The sequence below is a fragment of the Microplitis demolitor genome, chromosome 2 (genome assembly GCF_026212275.2).
Source record: "Microplitis demolitor isolate Queensland-Clemson2020A chromosome 2, iyMicDemo2.1a, whole genome shotgun sequence".
Taxonomy (NCBI): Eukaryota; Metazoa; Arthropoda; class Insecta; order Hymenoptera; family Braconidae; genus Microplitis; species Microplitis demolitor.
Genome location: NC_068546.1, coordinates 14,508,897 through 14,534,840, shown reverse-complemented (window position 1 = coordinate 14,534,840; position 25,944 = coordinate 14,508,897). Strand labels below are relative to the sequence as shown.

The 25,944-nt window shown below is 29.8% G+C and overlaps 1 long non-coding RNA gene across 1 annotated transcript; it reads right to left on the bottom strand.

Moving 5' to 3' along the window:
• Nucleotides 1-13,968: 13,968 nt before the first annotated feature.
• On the bottom strand, nucleotides 13,969-15,096 carry LOC128667287 (uncharacterized). Its single transcript, XR_008403304.1, has 3 exons — nucleotides 14,880-15,096; nucleotides 14,163-14,357; nucleotides 13,969-14,057 (listed from the first exon to the last, which is right to left on the bottom strand). It is a non-coding gene; the product is annotated as an uncharacterized LOC128667287 (long non-coding RNA).
• Between the last annotated feature and the right edge of the window lie 10,848 nt (nucleotides 15,097-25,944).

The window sequence follows — 25,944 nt, the reverse complement described above, 5'->3', positions numbered from 1 at the left end:
TTTATTTTTAAGTGTTCGATTGAAACGTTCACATATGGAGGCCTTCAAATTACTAAACGTTGAGTACATGAATCCCATAATTTTTTATGAGATCTTTGAACTCTTTATTATAAAATTCTTTGCCTTGATCAACATGAAGATGTTTAGGTTTTCGCCTTTGCTGTAACACAGATTTCATAGCGTTTCTGATGTCACTGCCACTTTTACTTTTGATTGGAACTGCCCAAGCATACTTTGAAAAAATAACTATAATTATAAGTAGATATTTATATCCACTATTAGCCGTAGAGTATGGTATCATCTCAACCAAGTCAGCTTGCCAAGTCTCATCGAGTCCACGAATGTCAACATGCCGACGAAGATAATTTTTTCGAACCTGTTTGTGGAGCTCTTGGGCTATTACTTTCTTTTTATTTTCCATTTTTTTCAAGTTTAGATACTCTACGCTCAATATCAGCTAATATTTGACCATCACGTACTACAGATCTCACAAGCGTTGTTACACGATTTGATAGCGTTTGACTATATAGACTCAGTTCACTAAGACTCTCTTCTAATGCGCTCACTTTGGTTCTCAATTCGATACTGAGGTCTGGATCTTTACTCGTCATTTTATTCTCTAGCTTAACTATTTCAACCGTTACTTTATCTTCAAGATCAGTTATACGATATTTATTGTAGTCACTAATTGCTTTTACATTGTCGAATTTTTGTTTGATTGCAATTTTCATAATATTATATGTGATTGCATCACTTTCATTCTTAGGTTCAGCAACATTACATAACCTTTTTCCGTCTAAGTCAAACTGTCCATCATCTGTCAACTTGAAACCTTTTCCCGGTAGTCCAGCACTACTGCTACAGCCTTTGAATTGTGTCTGATTCAATTGGGAAGATACACGTCCAAATATATCGATACTCATTTTGATGATCCTTCCTTCCCGAATGATATTTTATAAATGATGAATTATTGTTAATGTATGTCTTAATAAATAATTTTAGCTTCTCGTAGCTCTTTAATGATTGAAATTATTTCATTAGAATGACTAGTGTTGCCAGCTGCTTGAGATGCTATTAACAGGCGAAGGCGATCTATGAGTTCATTAGGATCATCCCAATAAACAAAATCCACATATTTTCGTTTCTTTGAAACAGTCATAAAGTCAGGTAGCCCTTTACCTTTTTTTAGTGGTGATTGAACAAAGTCAGCAATATATTTAGTATATTTAGCAGTCCTCTCAACATAAAGACTTCTTTCAGATTCATAATTTTTCCTGTGATCATTCGTTGAAACAATGAGTTTATGGTACACATCTAAATCACTTGTAGTAATTGAATTTTCATTTGGATCACTTTTAAATAACAATTCTATAAGCCCCGGAGATAGAACATGATTTTGATTATTTACTGATATTATATTATTTGTAAATTGAACAGGTGAATTACCAAAAAATAATTGATTATTTTTTTTACGAATACCAAATCTTGTATCCAAGCCTTTAGGATTTTTTTTATTCAACATATCAATATATTTAGATATAGAGTTATGATATTTCAGTGGTGTGCTTGTAGAGGTTGGAGGATGAGATAAAATGGTTTCATCCAAGTTGCTGCTGCTAGTACTGTTCACATTTAAGTCATCATAAGTATTCTGACCGCGATGTGTGTCACTATTATCATAAATAGTTTGATAGTCACTATGTTCACGTTTCTTCAGAGAAAAATTTTGCACTGATTCTTCTTCTTTTTTAATTTCATGTTTTAAAGCTTTAGAATTCTCAACTAATGTCCTCAACGGTGTTACAATAGGTTTAAACATTTCATTTGCAGTCTGTTCAGAAGTGTCTTTATCAACTTTTAATATTTTATGCTTTTGTCTTATCGCATCACTAATTTTAGTTATTTGGAGCAGCATATCTTTCTGCTGAGACATATTTTACACGCCATGTTTGCACACTTGAATATCCTTTAAGACTGTGTCAATTTATATAGAGATGATTAATTTATACTTATAAAACAGTCAAAACCTTTTTTATAACGTCCATTATTCAATTCACTATCCTTGTCAATAACAACAAATTCGTGTTTATTATCACTTTTCTTATCATTCCAGCATGCTGAACATAAATCTTTGAATTCACTGTACGGCATATCTGTATTCACATGATCATCATATATGTGCTTTAAATTCATTTCATCTTGACGGAAAAGTACAAAAAATTGGCATTGTCGCGTATCAGGTGTTTTGGTATACCCGTATAGGTTTGACAGAGATAAAAGCTATCAACATTTTTGTGTCGCCCCATACAAAAATATGCTCTAACATGATCTTGCTTCTCACAAGCGACGTCATCGAATATCATAAGAGAATTCGGTTGTGCATCATCTGGATTTACAACTGATTCATGATCATTAAATGGGAAGTATCCGACTCCTTCTATAGGCTGTAATGCTGATTCTAAGAATTTATGTTTAGGCTGATTTAGTGATTTAGAGTATACATAAATGTTCTCAAATCTCAAGCCATTAGGATGAGTAATCAATGCAAGAAGCGCATATGTTTTCCCAAAATTTGATGGTCCACAAAGGACTGCTCGAACAGTATTCGGTAGCAGCGCGCCATGACATTTTGGATTTTTTTCTCATCACCTTGAATTATGTGATCAAAATTGATCACAGGTAATTTAGCTGTCTGTTTTTCAAACTTCATTTTGAATTATTTTTTAAGAATACTAATTACTATGTTAAAACTAAGCGTGGTAAAGGTTTTGTCAACAGTGTTATAAATAAACTACCAATAGAATTACATGTACCGAGATATCAGTACTGTGGACCTGGTACAAAATTAGCAAAAAGACTAGCTCGAGGTGATCCGGGAGTAAATCCTCTAGACCGAGCATGTAAAGCGCATGACATTGCTTATTCTAAAAATCCTGACAATATGGCAGCACGTCATGCAGCTGATAAAGATCTTGCTGAAAAAGCTTTACAACGTCTTCATGCAAAAGATGCCAGCCTTGGTGAAAAAGCTGTGGCTTGGGGAGTTAATAAAACCATGAGAGTGAAGAGAAGTTTGGGTATGGGCATGAAAAAGATGGATGCGGTTAAAAAGAAGTTGAAAATAAAGAGGGAGAAGTCTAGAAGAAATGGTAAAAAGAAAAAGAAGACATTAAAGAAAACAAAAAAACTTGTTCCTATCAGGCAAATTATAAAATCAGCTAAAAAAACTATGAATGAGGGTGTACTGATTTCACCGTTTAAGTCGGCATTACGGGGTGCTCGTGAAGCTGTAAAAATGGTTGGTGGGAAAAAAAATATACGATCATCACGTATATTAACAATACCATCACTAAAAGTGGGTGGATTTTTACCATTTTTAATACCAATTTTTGCTGGCTTAAGCGCTACTGGTGCATTAGCTGGGGGCGCTGCTGGTATCGCTAAAGCTGTAAATGCTGCTAAGACTGCTAAACGTGAATTGGAGGAGACTAAACGGCATAATTCAACAATGAAAGTTATAGCCCTGGGTAAAGGGTTATACTTGTCACCGTACAAGACTGGAATGGGATTATATTTGAGCCCCCCCCCCCCCCACCAAAAAACATGTAACGCTAACTCATCGAGCTCTCACCAATTTCGATTTAATCGAGTATGCAAAAGATTTAAAAATTCCATATTTCCGAGGTGTTTTCATGAGAAATAATTTACCAAAGTCTGGTCCGTGGAAAAAAGAGTCAGCAATCATAAATCTTGATGATAAAAATGGTCGCGGAACTCATTGGGTTGCATACAAGAAGAATGGCAATGATGCCATCTATTTTGACAGCTTTGGTAACCTCCAACCACCAAATGATCTCATGAAATATCTCGATGTTGGTAGCGTTAAATATAATCATCAGAAGTATCAAGATTATGATACTGTTATATGTGGACATTTGTGTTTAGAATTCCTCGATAATGAACTATAAATGTTGTGGTTTGATTGATTTGTATTGGTCATTGCCGATTCGTTGACGCTTACACTATCTGGAGCTACCTCCTCATTGGAAGCTCAATATTTTCCACCAATTGAATTATCACCAGAAAAAATTTATGTACTGGGACTTGTGGAATTATTAACATTCAGTTCTATACCTAATACTGATAAAGGTTGTAATAAGTTCTATTTATCCAGCGTAAATAGAAAGGCGGCAGATAAAGTAATAACAATACCAACCGGAAGTTATGAACTACGTGACATTGAAAAGTATTTAATGAAGGAATTACCTGAGGATGTAGAATTGAGTATCAAAGCAAATAAGAATGAATTACATAGTGAAATTAAATGTAATCGAGTTGTAAATTTTGAACCGAAAGATTCAATCGCATCATTATTGGGATTTGGAAATCGTTGACTTGAACCGAACCTTATACACAAATCTGATTTACCAATAAAGATCCTCAAAATCAATGCACTGCGAGTTGAGTGCAATATTACTAATGGTGCATATATGAATAACCATAAAGTTCACACAGTTCATGAGTTTTTTCCAAGTGTTGCACCCGGATATAAGATCATTGAAGTCCCATCTCACATCATTTACTTACCAGTCGCAGTACAGTCAATACACAATCTTCAGCTGCGCATTGTTGATCAAGATGGGTATTTAGTGAATTTTCGTGGTGAAACGATTACAATAAGATCGCATATAAAATCAGTGAAATAATGGGAATTGTATTTGATAAAAAGATTGGTAGCAGCTATAAAAGTGGATCATCATGTCTCAAGTCCATCAGTCATCGTGCTCTTGTCAGAGTGCTAACACCTCAGAACGTGGAATTCCTCAAAAGTCTAGGATTAAAATTACGTGGAAGATTGGAAAAATAAGAAAAGTTAATTTGTGCTGCATTATATTATCATGGCTGAAATCTTAGACATTCAGAAACCAATCATCTTTGATGAATCAATTTCTCACTATGAGATTCATTCACATCAACCTTATGCATCATCAACATTTAACAATAGTGATGAAATTAGAATCAGTATTCAACATCAAGATTTATGCATCCTACCAAGCAAAAGTTCTCTGCACATTTGTGGAAGATTTGCAAAAGAAAATGGTACCGGCGCAGGTGCAACTATGAACTTAGTCAATATGGCTATTTGCCATATGTTTGAAGAAATACGCTATGATTTAAATGCTGTTGAAATTGATAGATGTAAAAATGTGGGTCTTACAAGTATCATGAAAAATTATATATCTTTGAGTCCTGGGCAACTCAATTTAATGGAGAATGCTGGATAGTTGATCAGTAATGACAGTAAATTAACTAATGACAATGGATATTTCAACATTTCTATACCACTAAGTTACATACTTGGATTTGCTGAAGATTATTATCGTATTATCATGAATGCTAAACATGAATTGATTCTTATAAGATCAAATTCTGATGTTAATACATATATACATACAACTGCTGCTGCTGGTGATAACGCTGAAATAGTGAAAGTTCTTCTCAATAAGGTAGAATGGAATGTCCCATACGTCACAATGTCGGACAAGCAAAAAATTCAAGCACTCAACTTTATTGCTAATGATTCAGCTATATCAATAAGCTTTCGCACATGGCAATTGTATGAATACCCACTACTCCCTCGAACAACGAAACATGTTTGGCCAATCAAAACTTCGACACAATTGAAAAGCCACGATATGTGATCCTAGGATTTCAAACTGCTAGAAAAAATGTTGCGACGAAAAACGCCAGTCAATTCGATCATTGTAATATCAGAGATGTAAAGCTATTTCTCAATTCTCAAGGTTATCCATATGGAAATTTAAATCTAAACATTAGTCGTAATCAGTATGCTTCAATATATGATATATATACTAATTTTCAAACGTCATACTATAATGAAGAATCGAAACCATTATTGACAAAAACTGAATATTAACAACAAGCGCCACTCTATATTATTGACTGTTCGAAACAACATGAATCTATTAAATCTGGACCAGTTGATATTCGTCTTGAGTTTGAATCTGATGAACAGTTTCCGGATCAAACATCTGCATATTGTCTTATTTTACACGATCGTATAATTGAATATAATCCATCAAGTAGTACTGTAAGAAAATTAACTTAAAACATATATTGTATTGAGGAGAAGGAGGAGGAAGATTAATGAAATAAAACTCACTTTAATTATAGTTATTGTGTTTTTATTTGTATCATACCTTTTAATCTACATTATTTTTAATTAGTATAAGTAGTTTTAAAATCTACGTACATGTAGAGTTTACATATTAATCGATTTTCAATAATTATCTTCATGTTTTTGCATGTAGTACAATATTTTTTTAATGGATAAAGCCATATTCCTGGAATATCATGGCTCGAAGCTGATAGTGGGTTATGTTTTATGCAAAATGGATAGTCCATTATATTTTAAATGCCCTGGAAGTGTATCCCATACAAATTTAATTTGTGATTTTGCAAAACGTAAAATGAACAAATCATCGAGACATGCTATGTCGGTGACATCCATATTCCTCAAATCATTTAGTTGGTAAAATAGTTGAACAGACTTTTCATAGGATTTCCCAACACCCCAATACTTCAAAAACCAGTGCTTGAGTTGTTGTGTTGTACCAAATGCACATGCGAAATGACCTCTTTTTGTGTGTTTAATACGATGCAAACATCGCGGTTTGTTGAGTTCTTCTAAGCAATCGAATGAAAAATGTCGCATCAATTGTAGATCAATGATTGGAACAGCAAAATCGATTATCCTTTCAAGTCTCTCCCTCGCCTGTGCTCCTTGGACATAAAAGTAGCGCACTTTTTTTATTAATTCGGTCATTATTAGATTAAATGAGTCATATGGTGTATCGCCTGTATCCCACATAATTCCGTGTCGATCACCGTTTTCGTCTTCACTTTCACGAATAACCGTAGCATTTATTATAACGTAAACCGTTTTTCTTTTCACGACGAAGACGTGAAAGTAACCCGGAGTCGTATGTGGTCACCCAAGTGTATTAAAAAAATTATAAATAACAATAATAATTATTACTAGAAATAATAAATAATTATAAACAAACTAAAGATGTGCCTGGACCAGCTCCTCAGGCTGGGTTAGTGCACGAGGGCGCCAATCCGTTTTTACAAAACGGACAAAACTAATAACGATCAGGGGAGAGATCACGGGACAAAATCTTGAGCGAGAATGCATGCACCAAGCGGAATGACAACCAAACAAATATATAATGAAAAAAAATAATAATAAGGAATAATTATTACTAAATATATCCAGGAAACAAACAAATAAATATGGGCTATCACTGGGTTCGTTTTACTAAATTATTCAATTCAAAATATATTTAAATAAACTCAACGAATGGTCACAATAATAATCAATTCAATTCAAATAATATTATTAAATTCTCCACCGGAGAAACCAAATTACAAATTACAAACTTTTACTCAATATAATTAGTATACTTAAGTCTTTATAACAAAATTATATTAAATAATAATAATAATCTTTTCTTATTTTAAATTATTTACTCTGGGGAGAGAAAGACACGAGTACTCAATATATGTGGCAACACTGGGTTGCATACCATTAAATTAGAAAATAAATTTTACCCAGAGAAATAATATTCAATATTCGACCATACTTTTAAAATAACATATGAAATACTAGTGTAAGACAAGGAGCCACACTTGCTATCCTTGTCTAATCCTTCAAGGAATTCGCTCGACGCGTCTGCGTACATGGAACGTACGCCGAACGAATTCAACTTATTATAATGATATAACTCAGTGTCAATTTTCTATGAAATAAATATCGCGATCAACTCTACTGAAGGACCAGCGATAGCCGATGCAACAAATGATAACACAATTGACTTACCGGCGTTGACAAAAATTGCTTCTGGATTTATTCAATAGAACGATATTTAAACTATACTTTTGACTCAATATAAAAAACTAATTATTCAAATTACACAAACTTTAACTATATAATTATTTCATTAAGGCAACTGGGCCAGAACAAGCTACTCAGAAAAAGATCCCGGACAACAACACGTCCTACCTTCACAAAATCCCGGTCCTCTCTGACTATATCTTTTTGATTTTTCCGAGGGAGGGTAATCACTCACGTTTTATCCCCTCTCATGACCTCGGACCCGAAATTATAAATTAAAATAAAATATATAAAATTATCACACGACCTGAATTATATCATAATAATAAATCGAATAATATTTCTTATCAATAAACATAAACATAATCGGTACTATCTCTTTCAAATAATAAAACAATAATTAATTTAGTGCACCACGTGGCTGGATAAAAATATTGATTTTTATTCCCACTATATCGACTTACTCTTCCTTCGGTCGATATTTTCATCTATAATATACGCGCGCGTGTGCTACTAACTGAAATAAAAGTATCGGTTAAGTACATAAATTCAAAATAATTATCAAAACATATATATAAATATAATAAACAATAATATCAATAAATCCATAATTAAATTATACTAAAATAATCGATCAAAATAATATAAATATTTCAATAATATTAAATTATAATAAATAAATGCGCTTGATTTGAGCTAGGAGGTGTTGTCAAACTCACGGCGAGATGGAAAAGCGCGCGCAACGATTCACGTTTTAATCGCTACGTGACATTATATATTCCATGGGTGGTTGAAATAGCCAATACTGATTATGATACAATCCATTGGTATATTTGGTATTGTTTATATCAATAATACACAGCTCCGTTACAACAAATGTGCAATCTAGCATTTCAACCCAACAAAGTCGATTATCAGCTCCATTGTTTATTTATTTATTGATCATGCGATTTTCCAACTTTTCCAATTTTCTTATGAGATTTACTAATTCTAGTAAGCAATCAATTTTATGAATTGCATCAGGGCATGTCGTTTGAGCTTGAATCCAATCCAAAATGTATGGATGTCGAACAAATAACTCAAAAATCAGATCACTGAACTTAGCCATAAGCACAGATAGAAAACGATTCAGTTAAACACATTTAACCACTAACTTTACGCACACACTAAGCCGTATACTGTACAAACCTGTTGGATGAATAGAGGTTTTATAATACAAACCCCACTACGATTTTGGTGGAAAAATCGGAGAAAAATAGATAAATATCAGATAAAAGTGTAAATTTTCAGAAAACAAATGATTCATTTGTTATAAACAAAAAAGTGAAAGTTGCTAAAGATAAGATAAGGTAAAACATACGTTAATAAGTGAAAAACACGTCATTTGTTATAAAAATACCCTCTCCCACCCTCATCCTTCCACGTATTCTAAAGTTTAATCTTCAAACATTTAAATAATATGATAATAGCATACGTCATTATCCCACCTAAATTTGAAAAATACCCCCACTCCAACGCCCTCTACATCCTCCTTCATGAACCATATCAATCCCATACCCCCACCCCATAATCTAAGCCCCAAACCTGCAGTATCAATCTCATACCCCCCTTCCCAATCCCACATCCCCCTTCCCTCAGGCCCACTCCCCACCAAATCGGCTAAAAATGATACTAGCGCCCTCTCTCGGGTACCGGTATAGAAGATCAACAGAAAGCGCTATTAGCGCCCCCTATCCCAACTGTCGGTATGGAAAATTACCCCAGCCCCCCACTTATTCACGATGGTATTGCAGATCCCTGTTGTGGGAGGGGAAACACCCCTGTATATCTACTGATAATAACAACAATAATAATAACGATAATAATAACAATAACAATAATAATAATAATAATAATAATAACCAAATCAATAACGAACAACCAGTAAGAATGGCTCTTTCAGCAAATCAATTTATTTCTTTACGTGACGCGTTAGAATTTGTACCCGAATATGACGGTGAAAATTTGATACTTACAGAATTTATATGCGCTTGTAATGAAGCTTTTGGTTCTTTACCAAGAGATGCTCAACCTCATTTGGTTAAATTATTGCGAAAAAAATTAACAGGTGATTTAAGAAAATCTATAAACTATGCAACAATAAATACAAAACAAGAATTTTATGACTTTTTAAGGGGAAAAGCAGCCCCAAATAAAACAGAAATGCAATTATTGGGTGAATTAGGTCGCGTTTTTCAAAAAGACAGGGAATCTGTTTTAAAATATTCTAATCGAATTTGTGATATTGCAGCACAATTAGTTGAAGGTCACAAAAGAACACATACACAAGCAGAAAATAATGCTTATGCAATACAAGTAGAACAAAGAGTAGTAAAAAGTTTTTTAAATGGTCTTAATCCTGAAATTGAAAGTAAAATTCGAAATTTAAATAATAATTTTCAAGGAACAGTCGATGAAGCTATTAAAATTGAGCAAAAAATTAAATTAAGAAAGGAATTGAGTGAATTTGAAATATAAAACGAAAAGGCAACGAAAAACCCGTGTTCCTTTGCGATGAAGTTAAACGCGAACACAATAATTCTCAAAAACCACATTAATCTAATTACCATCAAAAACAAGATTTTCACACTCAAAATAAACAATTTGACAATAATACAAATTTTAATCAACAATTAAATTTAAGACAAACTGTTATTTGTCAATTTTGCGATAAACCAGGTCATACTGCTGATAAATGTTTTAAATTATTAAATTCTAGAGAAAGATGTCAAATTTGTAATAGATCTGGCCACAATGCTAAAGTTTCTAGATTCAAACATGAATTTTTGAATGACAATTCTAATTTTCCAATCGAGCAATCGGAAATATTGGGTTCGAATTTTTTTGACGAAGCGAAAGTACAAATTTGCTATAAAGATCGCGTTATAAAAATAAATAATAAACAATATTTTTTCTATGATACTGATGAATCTATAAATCTATCATTTAATTGTGAAAAATTAGTGCAAAATAATAAAATAAATTTTCAAGATAAAATTTATCCTGTCACTATTGAAAAAAATCTAAAAGAAGAAAATGAAATAAAGAAGGAAGAAATAAAAGAAGACAAAAATGAAACGAAGAAAGAAGAAAATAAAATGAAGAAAGAAGAAAATAAAATGAAGAAAGAAGAAATGAAAATAGAAGGAAATGAAATGAAGAAAGAAGAAAAAGAAATGAACAAAGGAAAAATAGAAACTGATGAAGAAACAGATGTGGAAATAATAATGAAAATCGAAAAAGAAGACGAATCTGATTTTGATTAAGATATGCATCAAATAATGGCTATGGGATTTCAAAATTTTAATATTTATGGAAGTGATACCGACTACGATTCAGACGATGAAGCGGAAGACGAAACCAAAGAAGATAATAAAACAAAGATAAAAATAAATGGAGAAACTACTAAAATTTTTAACAAAAATAAAAAAGATAATAATCAACCTGAAAATGAGAAAAATTTAAAAAAAAAATCTGAAAATATCAACACAATCAAACAAAAAAACAATCAAGAAAATAATTCAAAGGAAAATTCCAATTACAATATTGAGAATAAAGATTACAATTTACATGAGTCGATCAATAAATCCAATAAAGAAATTATATATGCCCAGCGAGTATTAGTTATCAACAATGCCCATGAGAACGAAGAAAAGAATCAAGAGGATGTCACAGGACACTTTTCACATGATATTGATGCAATAAATAAAAGTAAATCACGTTTTGAAACAATAAAAGAGGTGTTAAATATTAAACATTTGAATAAAATTGAGAAAGAATCTCTTTACGATTTAATAAAAGATAATACTGAAAGGTTCCACCTTCCAGGTGAATATTTACCTGCAACAGATAGAGTTGAACACGAAATTTTAACTACAGATGAAAGACCTGTTAATATTAAGAATTATAGAATTCCTTATGCTTTAAAGGAGGAAATCAATCGACAAATTAGAGAGTTCTTGGAAAATACTATTATTATGGAATCAAGGTCACCATACAACAGCCCAGTCTGGATAGTTCCAAAGAAACCGGACTCTGAAGGAAGGAAACAATGGAGAATGGTAATCGATTATCGAGCGTTAAATGAGAAGACGATGAAAAATGCATATCCACTGCCAAATATAACTGATATTATTGATAGTTTGGGTGGAGTCGAATATTATTCTGTACTAGATTTATCATCGGGTTTTCATCAAATTAAGATGAAAGAAAAAGATCGACATGAAACTGCTTTTTCGACTATTTTAGGTCATTTTGAATTTTTAAGATTGGTTTTCGGCCTAGCAAATGGTCCAGCAACATTTCAAGCATTAATGGAGGATATTTTTTCCGGATTAATCGGTGTTATACTATATGTTTTTATGGATGATATAATTTTATTTTCAAGAACTTTACAGGAACACATTGAAAGATTAAAAATTGTTCTCCAGAATTTAAAAGAAGCAAATTTAAAATTAAAATCAGATAAATGCAAGTTTCTCAAACGAGAAGTTTGCTATTTAGGTCATTTAATTAGCAAAAATTCTATCAGACCTGATCCAAGTAAAATTGAAGCTGCAAAGAAATATCCAGTTCCTACTACTCAGAAAAAAGTTCGTCAATTTTTGGGTTTTACCAATTATTATAGAAGATTTATTAAAAATTTTGCAAAAATAGCTAAGCCATTGACAAAATTACTTCAAAAAGATGTCAAGTTTTTATGGAATCAAGAAACTCAAGGAGCTTTTGAAATATTAAGAAATAAATTATGTGAACCACCTGTATTAAATACACCTGACTTTACAATGCCATTTATTATTACTACTGATGCATCAGGTTATGCAATTGGAGCAGTTATATCACAGGGACAAATCGGGGAAGACACTGCATGTGCATACGCTTCAAGAGTATTGAGGGACACTGAAATAAGATATGAAACATATGAAAAAGAAGCATTAGCTATTGTTTTTGGTGTAAAAACATTTAGACCATATGTTTATGGTAAAGAATTCATTTTAGTTATAGATCATAAACCATTAGTTTGGTTTCAAAAAGCAAAGATGTGAATACGAGAGTTTTAAAATGGAGATTAAAATGAGGAGAATACAATTTTAAAGTTATTTACAAACCAGGTAAAACAAATTATGTTGCGGATGCTTTATCAAGAAATCCAATCAAAACAGAAGAATTTGAACAAATCAAAGTAACAACAAGAGCTGCAGCAAAGAAACAAGAATTAAATACAAGATCACAATCAACAACCAAAACAACTGACGAAATTAATAAAAATAAAAATTTAATAAAGAACAAGCAAGAAATACAAAAGAATGTAAGTGATAAAACCAACGATTCAACCGACGAAAAAATTCAAAATCAACCAAAAGCTATTAAACGCAAGAAAAAAGTGAAACAAATTCAAAAAAGAAAAGAAACAAAAAATCAAGATTTTAATCAAGAAAATGTGAGTAGTTCTTTAAGTTCAGACAGAAATATTGAAAATGTAATAAACGAACAAAACAATAATAAAAAAGATTCATCAGATCATAGCGATTCAGATATAAAAGAAAATTTAGAAACGGGAAATATTCGTAATATCGTTGATATTAAAGATTATTTTCATTTTAGAAAAGATAATTTAGCATATTTTATCAGCACCAATGGTTAACCATGCGATAATGGCGCAATGAAATTAAAAGAATTAAATAAATTACCGACATTTAAAAATTTAGAGCTAGGAAAAGTAGTTGAAAAGAAAATTAAAAATAAATATTATTTTGCTTTACCTATTCGTGAAAAAAAAAAAAGACGTGTGGCACTCGGGGACTGCCGCGGTAAAGCTATTGCATAGCATTTTGTATCAACTTATGCAATTATAATTATTTATTTATTTTATTCATGCAGTATTTCTTTTTCTTTGATATTAATTCAAGTTACACTTTTTGACCGTGGTGACCGATAAAAAAACAAATTTTTCTTTTATTAAACAAATAAAAAGTTAATATTGTTTAAAATATTTTTATTATTTTACAATATATGTGGGTTTTATTATCTTACAGTAGCTGTTGGTTATTCAAGAATATTTATCATTGAAACTTCATTACTGCACAATTTTCATCTTTTTCTGTAAAAAAAATGATGAAATCGTTAAATTAAATAATATAGAAGCATATATTACAATTTGTTTTCAAATAAATAAATAAAAAATATTATTATTAAATCAAATTACATATCCATGTAAAATTTTTCTGCATTATGTTGACGAAATTTCCTTTGACGTTCAGCATTTGATTTTGGTACTGTTTTTATTATTTCTTCATTTTTATTCAAATCTTTCTGACGCTGATAATATGCCCTTTGACGTGCATTCGTTTTTTTTTCTTTTTAGCTCTTTACGCTTTTCTTCTCTATGAAACGAAAATATCTAGGTATAAATAATAGGTATAAATAATAGGTATAAATAATTAGATATAAATAGTGTAATGACACACCAAAACAAAATTATTCATTTATAAAAAAATAACAATATTAAGAAGTGATTATCGAATTTCGCGCGATGTACATTTATATAATAGATATAATATCATATATACTTTCTCTGCGCGGCATTCATGTGCATTATCTATACACCAAAAACAAAGGTACTGAATAGTACACGTGCTTGGTTTGATGGTTTCTGTTATATACATAATGAAGAATGAATTTATATATATATATATATATATATATATATATATATATATATATATATATACATAGTGAGAATCTAAATTGAGAATTTAAACTATACGCGTGTGTGTGTTTGTGTGTATAAAAGAGCTACTTTTAATATCGCTGATTTTAATATCAAAAATTTAGGTTATCTTTAAAGCAGTATTATATTTTCAATTCAAAATTAATACTGCATTTGTGATAAGAATAAAATGTATGTATATAGAGTACTCACCCATTTTCTTTCACTATTTTTTCGTGACATTCTTCATTAATAATAAATGCACTTTGTTCATTAATATTCAAAACACTTTATACACAAATTTTTCAAGTACAGCTATTCACTGTTGTACATAAATACCTATACACCTATATACTTTCTCATAAATAGCTGCTTATGTATTCGTCCGATTTCGGAGCAGCTCGTCTCGATTCGTGCGAGTTTCATAGAGTCGTACAATACGTCTAATCACACGCACTCAACGCCGTGTCGAAGACTGCCGAACTGAAATCACGTTAGACGATGCACGGCCTTCAAGCCACACCTCCGTGCCCGTTGGAGTGGGGAGCATGAGGTTTTTTCGTTACGGAATTTCTGGATTCGGTCCCCGCGCTCAAGGCCCGCGATAGAAGCTATGCAATAGCTTAACAAATTAAACAATTATATTATGATGTATTAATTCATCGTTGTATGTTAGAACGTAATACTTTAAAAAATTTGTTATCAATTGCGTCAAGTAAACCAGACGAGTTTGCTTACAATTATATGAAAGGACCAGGTTATATAGCTATAATGTCAGGTGAATCGATAAATGTTGTCAAGTGCATACCTGTTGAAGATCAGTTTACCCAAGAAGTGAGTGTTATAACGAATTACCAGTGAAAAGAGCAAATGACAGTTACTTTTTAACTCCAAACACAAGAATTTTAGTAAGAAAAGGAACTCAGATTGATTGCAATCCACTTTTTCCACCTTTATTTTTAATAGATGGATCATGGTATAAATTTACACCTAATCCAGTTGAAGTTTTACCACCAAATAAAATTCAACCATTAACTAAACCAACATGGAAATATACTTCTCCAAAATTCTTAGCTACAAGCGGAATTTACTCTGAACAAGATCTCGACAAATTAAGACATAGAATTATGTCTCCAGTGGAAAAACCAGCAATTTTAAGTAATATTGCTAGAGGAATGGATGGTTTGCATTTCGCAAATCAAGGTGAAACAATATTAAATTTATTTGATACTAATGCTTTACAAAAATTAGCTGATTCAGCGTGGGAAAAAACATGGGGAAAATTTGTAGTTTTTGGATCTGCAAGTGCAGGAATATTTAGTATAATTATGATTATAAGACTAGTAAAATTTTCATTTGACATATTACTTCATGCTTTTCAAATTCGAAAATCTTATGGATGTTCTTTTTATATGTGTCTATCATTTCGGGATGCTTGTACTAATTTTATTTTAATAAGAGCACAAGAAAATAACATAAATAATATTCATAAAAGTATTAATAATAATAATACAAATTCAAGCAACGACGAAAATGTTGGATTGGTTATAATTCAACAACCAACACAAAATCAAGAAATTCAAACAATAAATGAAAATACTGAACCATCAGCCCCATCAGCAGATGAAAAAATTTATCCAATTTTACCAGCAAGTCAAGAAAAAAATAATGGAGCAAGAATTATTCAAGAAACAACCAGCATGTTCCGTTTATCCTAATTTCAATTATAAAATTACTAACAACTTACAACTAACAAATTTCAAAATTTTAATATTTTTTTTTATATAATTTTAGTAATGATACTTAAATTAAAAGTATTATTACAGATGAAAATTCCTGCCGGAGTACTTAAGCAGATGAAAGAAGATGAAGAATTAGATGCATTATATGGAATTCCACATACAAGAATTCCTGGAAGAAATTTAAAATTTTATGCAAGTTTGATAACATCATATTGTACCATGCCAAGGGAAATAGTAAAAGAATTTTATCATAATGACTTTGATAACGCATCTATGTGCGAAAACTGTTTAAAAAACTGTCCAATGATTTTTATGAAAAGATTTAAATATTGCAATCAAAACTGGCATCGTTTATATCCGTATAAAATTTCGGGAGATTGTATTAAGTGTGGTGAAGTGTTAATAAATCAAAAACCGGGATATATTTGTGAAGATTGTGCAAATAATTGGGAAAACTATCGTGACATTTTAGAAAATAAATATTTTATCGATATTTATGTGTAATTTAGCCTGTTAAAAAAAAAAATAAATAAATATCATTGTTATTAATATTGTTAATAAATAAGTATATATATATATATATATATATATATATATATATATATATATATATATATATATATATATATATAAAAGAAAGAAGAAAAATAAAAAAAAGAGAGAGAAAAAGTATAAAAATAAAAAAAAAAAGAATAAAAAAAAATATAATAATAATAGGAAAAATAACAATTAATTATTGATATAAAAATATATATTGCTAAACTTTTATTAATATTTTAAATTATTATTAAATGAAAAAAAATAAATTAAAACAATATAAAAATACACTAGGAATTAAATATAATAAATTTTATAAGTAATTCTTAATATAAAATATATATATATATACATATTTTTATTTATCGATTACTTTCAAGGTAGCTTTCTGTAATTTAATAAATAATCGATACATTATCATCTTTGCGCTGGTAATGTTCTCAGCGCGGGAGGGTAGCGACGCGCGCAGTCGTCGCGAAATTTAAATTTTTACATATATCCATATATATATATATATATATATTCATACATATTCTTTATACAAATCATACGCAATATATATATATACATATTCAATATATTAAATCAATTAAAAACTCACGAAAAAGTGTTTGTGAATAATCCATCATTATAAATGATAAGAATAGAAATAGAATATAAAAAAAAAAAAAAAAAACCCAAAACAGAAAAAAAAAAAATTTCATATCGATAAACACATATAAAAATATATTATTATTATTAAAAATATTTTATTAAATATTATTTTAATATTTTATGCATGTAAAATTTTATGTCATTGAAATGCATGCTAAAACCAATGCATAAGTCGCGTTATCGCGAAAGGGACTCATATGACACCCCTTCCGCATATGAATTCTTTTTAAAGAATTTTTGAGTAGGGATGTTACCAAGTGGTAACAGCCTAAGTTAATTGCAAAAGATACGTCATTAAATATCTAACAGTCAGAGCAAAATACGCGCATAGTTATTATTAAAATATATATATTTAAAAAAAAAAAAAAAAAAAAAAAAAAACAAATATACACAAAAATTACAAAAAAAAAAAATAATAATAATAATAATAAATAAAAAATAATAACAATAATAATAATAATAAATAACCGCATATAATTTTTTTTAACAAATAAATAAATCTATAAAAAGGAAAAACAAAAAAAAGGTAATAATAATTATATTTAAGTATAATCAAATAAAAAAAAAAGGGGGGGTTTCATTGTTGTCTCTAACGAGTAATTTTATATTCGTTTATTTTTTGTTTTTTAAAAAAATCAAGGAATAATGGCAGCAAATAGAAGAAATGGACCAAATTATGTCAAGTTGGAAAAGATCAGTAACATCGATCCCGATAAGGTTCTGATGATATTTCAAGATATTGCAAGATTTGTGTGTGTTAAGAGAGAAAAAAATGTGAATCATATTCTTATTAAAAATAAAGGACAAGTTAATGAGGAAAAAATTTGCGTCGCGTGTTTTGTGGATTTGGTGGTTAATGACGAAGATTATGAATATAATCAATATGATGGAATCGTAAAATTCTATAAAATAAGTTTAGATAAAAAACGAAATTGTGACCACTGTGGGGAAGTTTTGCTTGAAGCTCGGCCAGCAAAAAATTGCGATCTCTGTAAGCAATTGTTTTTGTGGAGAGAAGAAGAATTGTTTGTTCAAGTATTTTTATATGTTGATGAACCATGGGGTGAAAATAATCAAAAATTTTTATTATTATTTTCTTAAAAAAAAAAAAAAAAAAAAGTCAATCAATCATTTGTAATTATTTTTATATCTATACATATACTATTTTATTATGAATACTTCAAAAATAAGAATAATGTATTTGCATTAGCTGTTCTTATATAAATAAAAAATGTAGCTACAAAAATATATTCTATTATGTAATAAACAATGTATCAATTATAACTATATATATATATATATACATATATGAAATAAAAAAAAAAAAAAAAAAAAAAAACAATTAAACGAAGGAAGAATTTATTTCAGTTCTGATTATTTATGAAAAGAGAGAGTAAGTAAAATACAATTTAAAAAAAAAAATAAATTTTGTTTTAATAAAAAAAAAAAAAATAATAAACAAAATAATAAAAACCGTGTAACATAAGAAAAATTATAAAATAAAAGAAAAAGTAAGTATAAATTTTACTAAAATGTAAATAAAATATATTCTTTATTACAAATAAAATTTTTATTATTCAAAAAAAAAAAGATATGGTGAATAAAAAAAAAATAATAGATATGAACTATGAAATAAACAATTTTTTCTAAAAAAATAAGAAATAAATAATCAAAAATAATAAGAATAATAATAATAATAAAATATACATACATTTTTTTAAATTTGTCATATATTAAAAATATATGACAAATGACTAACAGTGCCGGTGTGACGTCACGACGTCTTATTCCTGCTGTCAATCAATTATCATACATGCTATGCCATCTAGCTATGCATAAATTAATTAATTAGCAAGTAACTTCCAGCCATTATTACGGCCGATGATTTTTAAATTTGAATTTAAATTCAAATTGTTTTTGTAAAATTATTATTGGAAAAAGTTTAATAATAAAAAAAATGTTGTTTTAAATTTGAATATAATTCAAATTTTTACGTTTGTTAATTATTAATAAATTACCAAATTTATTAATAATTAAATTATTGTTGAATAGAATAAATATTGAAATTAAAAATAAATAAATATGAAAAATGAAATAATGAAAAGAAACAATGAAATAATTTAATTTTTATAAATATGAAATATGAAATGAATTAATGAAAATACATAAATAAATAAATAATGATGATTAATAATCGAAAATAAAATGAAATTATGAAATATGAAATGAATATTATTATAAAAAGTATAAAATGAAATTTTAAAATAATGAAAATATTGATAAAAATTTTTGTATGAAAAATAATTATTAATAAACAAATAAATAATAATTAAAATGAAATAAATTATAAAATGTTAAAATAATAAAATGAATTTATTGCAATAAAGAAAAAATAATAAGAATCAATAAGTATTGATTTGTGAATTCGACTCCAATGCTTTATGCTATAACAGGGATAATCTAAAATAAATCGGTTTTAATTGTAAATTAAGATTTGAATTTAAATTTGATTCGACTGCGCTCTCGGCCCACGCATCTCCGTTGTCCCCACGCCGTCGATGATCGATAACCTGGGACTCTACTAATTCATCGATGCATTTGGCCGTGCGACGAATGGGTGCTCTGCGAGGGCCCCGAGTCCCGCCATTTCTAGAAATTTAAATTTGGGCGAATTTCGGACGGTACGAGCCTGACATGGGACTGAGAGTGGGGAGCTGCTGGCTTCGCGGCGCACCGAGAGGCACTCGAGCGTCACTCACTGCCTAGAGCTGCAAACAATCAGTCGTATCCTAAGCACAATTAAAACTAAAATTTTACAAAAGAAAATAAATTGATGGTGAGTCGTGAAGACCTCGCATTCGTGGAGAATCAATCAAATTACGGTGAGTCTCAGTCTGACCCCGGACTGCATTAAAAATCCACGTTCAGGATCATTCACAAATTTCGCTGAGTTTAGCAACCGCGTAATTTATTTAAAATATTAATTGGCAGCAGCAGGAGAAAGAAGATTGGAAGCCAACAGCACCCAACAGCATTCTTTGAGAGCGGCGTCCTCCTCCCACCATATGGCGTCTTCATTTTCACCAGCGACTACTTCGGTAAATTTTGAAGTCTTTTGGTTCAATTAATTCGTTCAAACTTCTCTAAAAATATTTTAATGGAATAACATAAATTTTTAATTATATATATAAAATTTTACGAGATAAGATTTATTGGTTTTCGCGGCGTGGGTTCGAGAGCGTTCGGTCGCCACTTTGTATAAGTGTCTGGGCTTGTTTTACTAGGTAGCGTCATAATCAAAATTTTCTCAGTTGAGTCTAGTGACCACGGATTAAACAATTGATAATTAACATTTAAGTTTAGCAAACTCTAGTCGGTATTTTTTCTAGAGGTACTGAGTCCCAAAGACCGTTCTCTAGAAGGTGCCAGAAATTTAGTTTGAAAGTGACCGTGGTGCTGAGTCTCACCGACCGCATCACTGGAAACTTTATTAAATCAAATTAAGGCTAAAAGACAACCCAGAACTTAAGGCGTTTTTTAAGAACTTAAAGTTGCGGATAGACTGTGTGTGAATATGAGTTAATTTATTTATTGCCTCGCCAGCAAAATTATTGTATATTAAGGAGAAAAATAATTGCTATTATGAATTAAGGAAATTTTGTATTAAATTTAAACACAGTTTAAAATACGTAAATATTGTCGGGAATTTAAAAATTTTATATTAACCAAACAGATATATCCGTTACCAAAGAGATATTGTAAATAAATTTTGAATATTTTATTAAAATCATATTTATTAAAATAATTATTCTCAATTGATTAGTGACGCTGAGTCTCACCGACCGCTCATTAAGGGGTTGATAAGAACCTAACTCTGCAGCTGTGTGGTCCAGACACGATAAGGAAATTTTCGAACTCGTCCTTGAGATTTTCATTCCTCTCTGCTTTGTTTGCCTTGCACACGATACTGAGAGATCGTGCAACTTACTTTTAGTGGCGCCCTTAGAACTTTTGAGTTCAAAAGGTGTCCAAATCGTGACCTCGTAAGCCTCGTCGTCAAGACCACGGAAGACGAGGGGTACCCGGTTATAATGCGTTGTTGCTAACTGCATTGGAAGTCATGAAACATATATATACATAAATAATCATTATAAAAAAATATTGATTTAATTATAGCCAATAAAATGATTGGTATAATTAAATGATTATCGGAAGGGATGTTACTACCCGGTAACAGCTCTTCTGGAAATCGAAAAAGATTTCAGTTTCCTAAGTGAGCTCATTCGTCATTGACGAAATTTTAATTATTTAAAAACAAGGTCCTTTATTTTATTAAATCATTGTAATATGATTTAAATATTTATAAACTGAATTATACAAATATAATTCAGAATATTTTTAAATAATAATTGAATTATTAAAAGTAATAATTTATTTTAATAAAAAAATAAATTTGATAAATATTCCATCAATTATCAAGTTGAAGTTGAATTATTTAAATAAAATTCATTCAATTAATAAAATTCAATATTGATAAAATTTCATCAATTATCAAGAGTTAAGAAAGAAGAATAACAAATAAAAAAATCGGTCTGTCGGTTGACCCTGCGGGCCAATCCCAAAACTTCCCGCTGTTTTCGACCTCAAAGAGCTCGAAAACATTAGTGTAGATATATTTTCGAGCTCTTTGAGCTTGAAAATGCTATCACATGCAATTGTTTTTTTACGATCTCTTCAAGCTCTAACAAGTTACCTGTTATGCTGAAGTTTGAAAATTTAAGAATCGAAAATCATCAATGAAGCGGTTTTTAAAATTTAGTTCCTGATTTTGTTCAGTAAAATAAGTGTATTGAGGCAGAAATCAATGTCGGGGATCAAAATCAAGATTTAAATAAATTTTGACTCATGTAAGAAACAATAAAATACGAAATATCCGATAAAAATATTAAAAACTACGTTTTATCGATTTTTTAGTTGATAATATGATTTAAACTAAAAACCAAGTTCGATGACTTTATATGATCAAAAGAAACTATAAAAAAGATGAGTTGGTATGATATCAGGCACATTTTAGTACGTCATATTATGATTTATCCGGTAAAAATAACATAAAATGTTATTTTTTTAACACACACACACACACACACACACAAAACACACACACACACACACACACACACACAAAACACACACACACACATACACACGCACACACACACGCACACACACACACACGCACACTCACACACACACACACACGCACGCACGCACGCACGCACACACACACACACACACGCACGCACGCACACACACACACACACACACACACACACACACACACACACACACACACACACACACACACACACACACACACACACACACACTCGGACATCATTCTGAAAATAGTCAGAATAGCTTCCTAGGACCTCAAAACGTCGACATCTGATGAAAACTCGATTTTCGAAAATCGGGGTGAAAACAATAACTTCCCGAAATTTCTGAAAATCGTCGATTTTCTTAGCGGGAAGTTAAAAAAAAATCAAATAAATAATTATTGATAACAATAATAATCATCAAATAAATCAAGGTAACAATTTAATTGAATAAATATTTAAATAATAATTGATTGATTTTAAATAAATTAAATAACAAGTGAAATCGAGAGTTAAACCATTTTATAAAAGTGTAAAATTGTAAATTGCATTTAATTGTCTAATGTAAACTAAATTTTGTTTGCAATAATTTTTAAATAATTATTTTGATTCAAACAAATTTGGAAGTTGTTTTATTTTGCTTTTATTATTTTACTTAATTAATTAAATTTTATTTTACTTAATTTTTATTATTTCAATTTATCTCGTAGACAACAAAACATTTTTATTTTTATTTTCTTTTAATTTTAAATAAACAGTCATCCTTATAGCTCCGTCCCAGTTATTTCGCTAGGCGAAGGCTAAACAGGAGCGCTACTCTTAATATGTGTTATTTTGACGTAACACCGACTATTTTTTTTTCTCGAGTCTCTTACGAAAATTTATTGGTTTACGATGTTTTAAAAAGCCTCTCTAAAAATCAGCTTGATGAAACATTTGCAAGAGGTCGCTCACTAATTTTGAAAATATCAAGAATGATCGAAATTTGAATTTTTTATTTCAAATTTTTTTCTTTCTCATGGCAGCAATAATTTATATTTGTGAAATCATGACTACACTGAAAATTTAAGCCCAAAATATGAATCTTCAAACGGCACTCAAGAATTTCGAATGTTTCCGAGTGCTGTCTTTTGAACATTTTCAAGCGACCCTTGAATATTAATAATAAAACCTCGATTTTTTCACCATCAATTTTCAACACAATGAATGAAAATATAACCCGAGATTTTTTTATTTTTTGATTCAATTTTTAGGTTTTTCCGCTAATTCAAAACTTATCAAATTTTATTATTTAAGACTATCCTGTACATTTTAGGTTATACAAAAGTTATATTTTAGTGAAATGATAATAATTAAATTATGAAAAAATACAAAAACTAATTCAAAGTAATAGTTACATATTATCATTTAATATTCAAAATTCTTGAGCGCCATTTAAATATTTAAATTTTGGGCTGAAATTTTCAGTATAGAAAGGATTTTACAAATATAAACTATTGCTGCCTCGAGAAAGAAAAAGTTTTTAAGTAAAAAATCCGAATTTCCATCATTTTTGATATTTTCAAAATTCATGAGCGACCTCTTGAAAATTTTTTATCGAGCTGATTTTTGGAGAGGCTTCTTAAAACATTGTAAGCCAACAAATTTTCATAAGAGACTTGACAAAAAAAAAATAGTCGGTTTTTTTAGGCCACCCTAATATATATATATACATATCTATATATTAGACTGTTTCTAATCAGGGGTCTATTTTTATTTTTTTGATGAACATTGAAAAATCGAAGGGTGTCTTAAGGTATGGTGACAATCCTACCAAAAACCGATTCTCTGTATAACATCGCGCCAATTACACGTTTAAAATTTTTTACAAATAAGAAAAAATTACTTTTTACAAAAAAAAAGTCAAATCGAAAAACTACCAAGTACCTAGTATGATGGAAAATCATAACAAACATTTTCATAAAATTTCAAAAAAAAATTGTATTACAAAATTTCAATGTACTTAGTGTGCTTACAAAAGAGTAAAAAAAAACATGTTTGATTTTATTAGAAATTAATTTTGCTTGAGTACATGTAGTAACGCATAAAATTTTAAACGTGTACTTGGCGCGATGTTATACAGAGAATCTGTTTTTGGTAGGATTTGTTTTCTTTTTGTCGTGTTGATTGTGAATAGTTTTAATGTATACTATTAGAAATCGACTTCCAAACTAAACTCAAAAAATTCGTCTTAAAGGTGATTGTTGGTGAAAACAAATAAAACAGTAATTTATTTATAAGAAAAATGTAATTAAAAAACTAGAATTTCCATTAGTAGTCTTCAATAAATAATATTTTTTTTTTGTATAATGATATTTTGTTTTTGTATAATGATATTAAATCTTCCGTTAAAAAATTAACTTAAAAAATAATTATTTGTTTCCATAGATTAAAAACCTGATTTCCAAATTTCGTCAATAAGGTATTGACAGGTAGCGCCACAATGTTGTTAGATGTACGAAATTACCCTAAAAACCACTTTAGATTAAAACTGACAGTAATTTGACAATTGAAATTATCAAAATGTGCTGCCTGAATTAGCCGAAAATTTGTTAGCAAAACTTGGAAATAAAATTGGCGGTTAATTTTTTTTTTAATTTAGAGGTTACTTTTTTTTACTAGAAAAAAACCCTAATGAAAGTTCCCATGAAATTTTTGTCAAATGTCTGTCAAATTCGGGCTTTTCCGTTTTTGACGATAATTCGTATACGACTTCAAAATGAATTTGCATTCGAATTCGGGTAGTAAATTTACGTCAAATTGTATAGCAAGTTGTATGCAAGTTCTCGTCAAAAACGGAATAGCCCGAAGTTGACAGACATTTGAGAACAATTTCATAGGAACTTTCCCTAGGGTTTTTTTCTAGCCAAAAAAAGTAACCTCTAAATAAAAAAACAAATTAACCGCTAATTTTTTTTTTTCAACTTTTGCTATCATATTCTCGGCAGATGCGGGCGGCAAATGTCGGTAATTTCAACTGTCAAATTACTGTCGATTTCAATCTGGAGTGACTGTTAGGGCAGTTACGGCAGACGTCAACTAACCCTAATAGCACAATTTGCTTGAGCAAAAGTTTACTGTACAAAAGTTTCGTTGAATTTTTCCTCAAATTTCCGTCAACTTTGGACTTTTCTATTTTTTACGACAAGT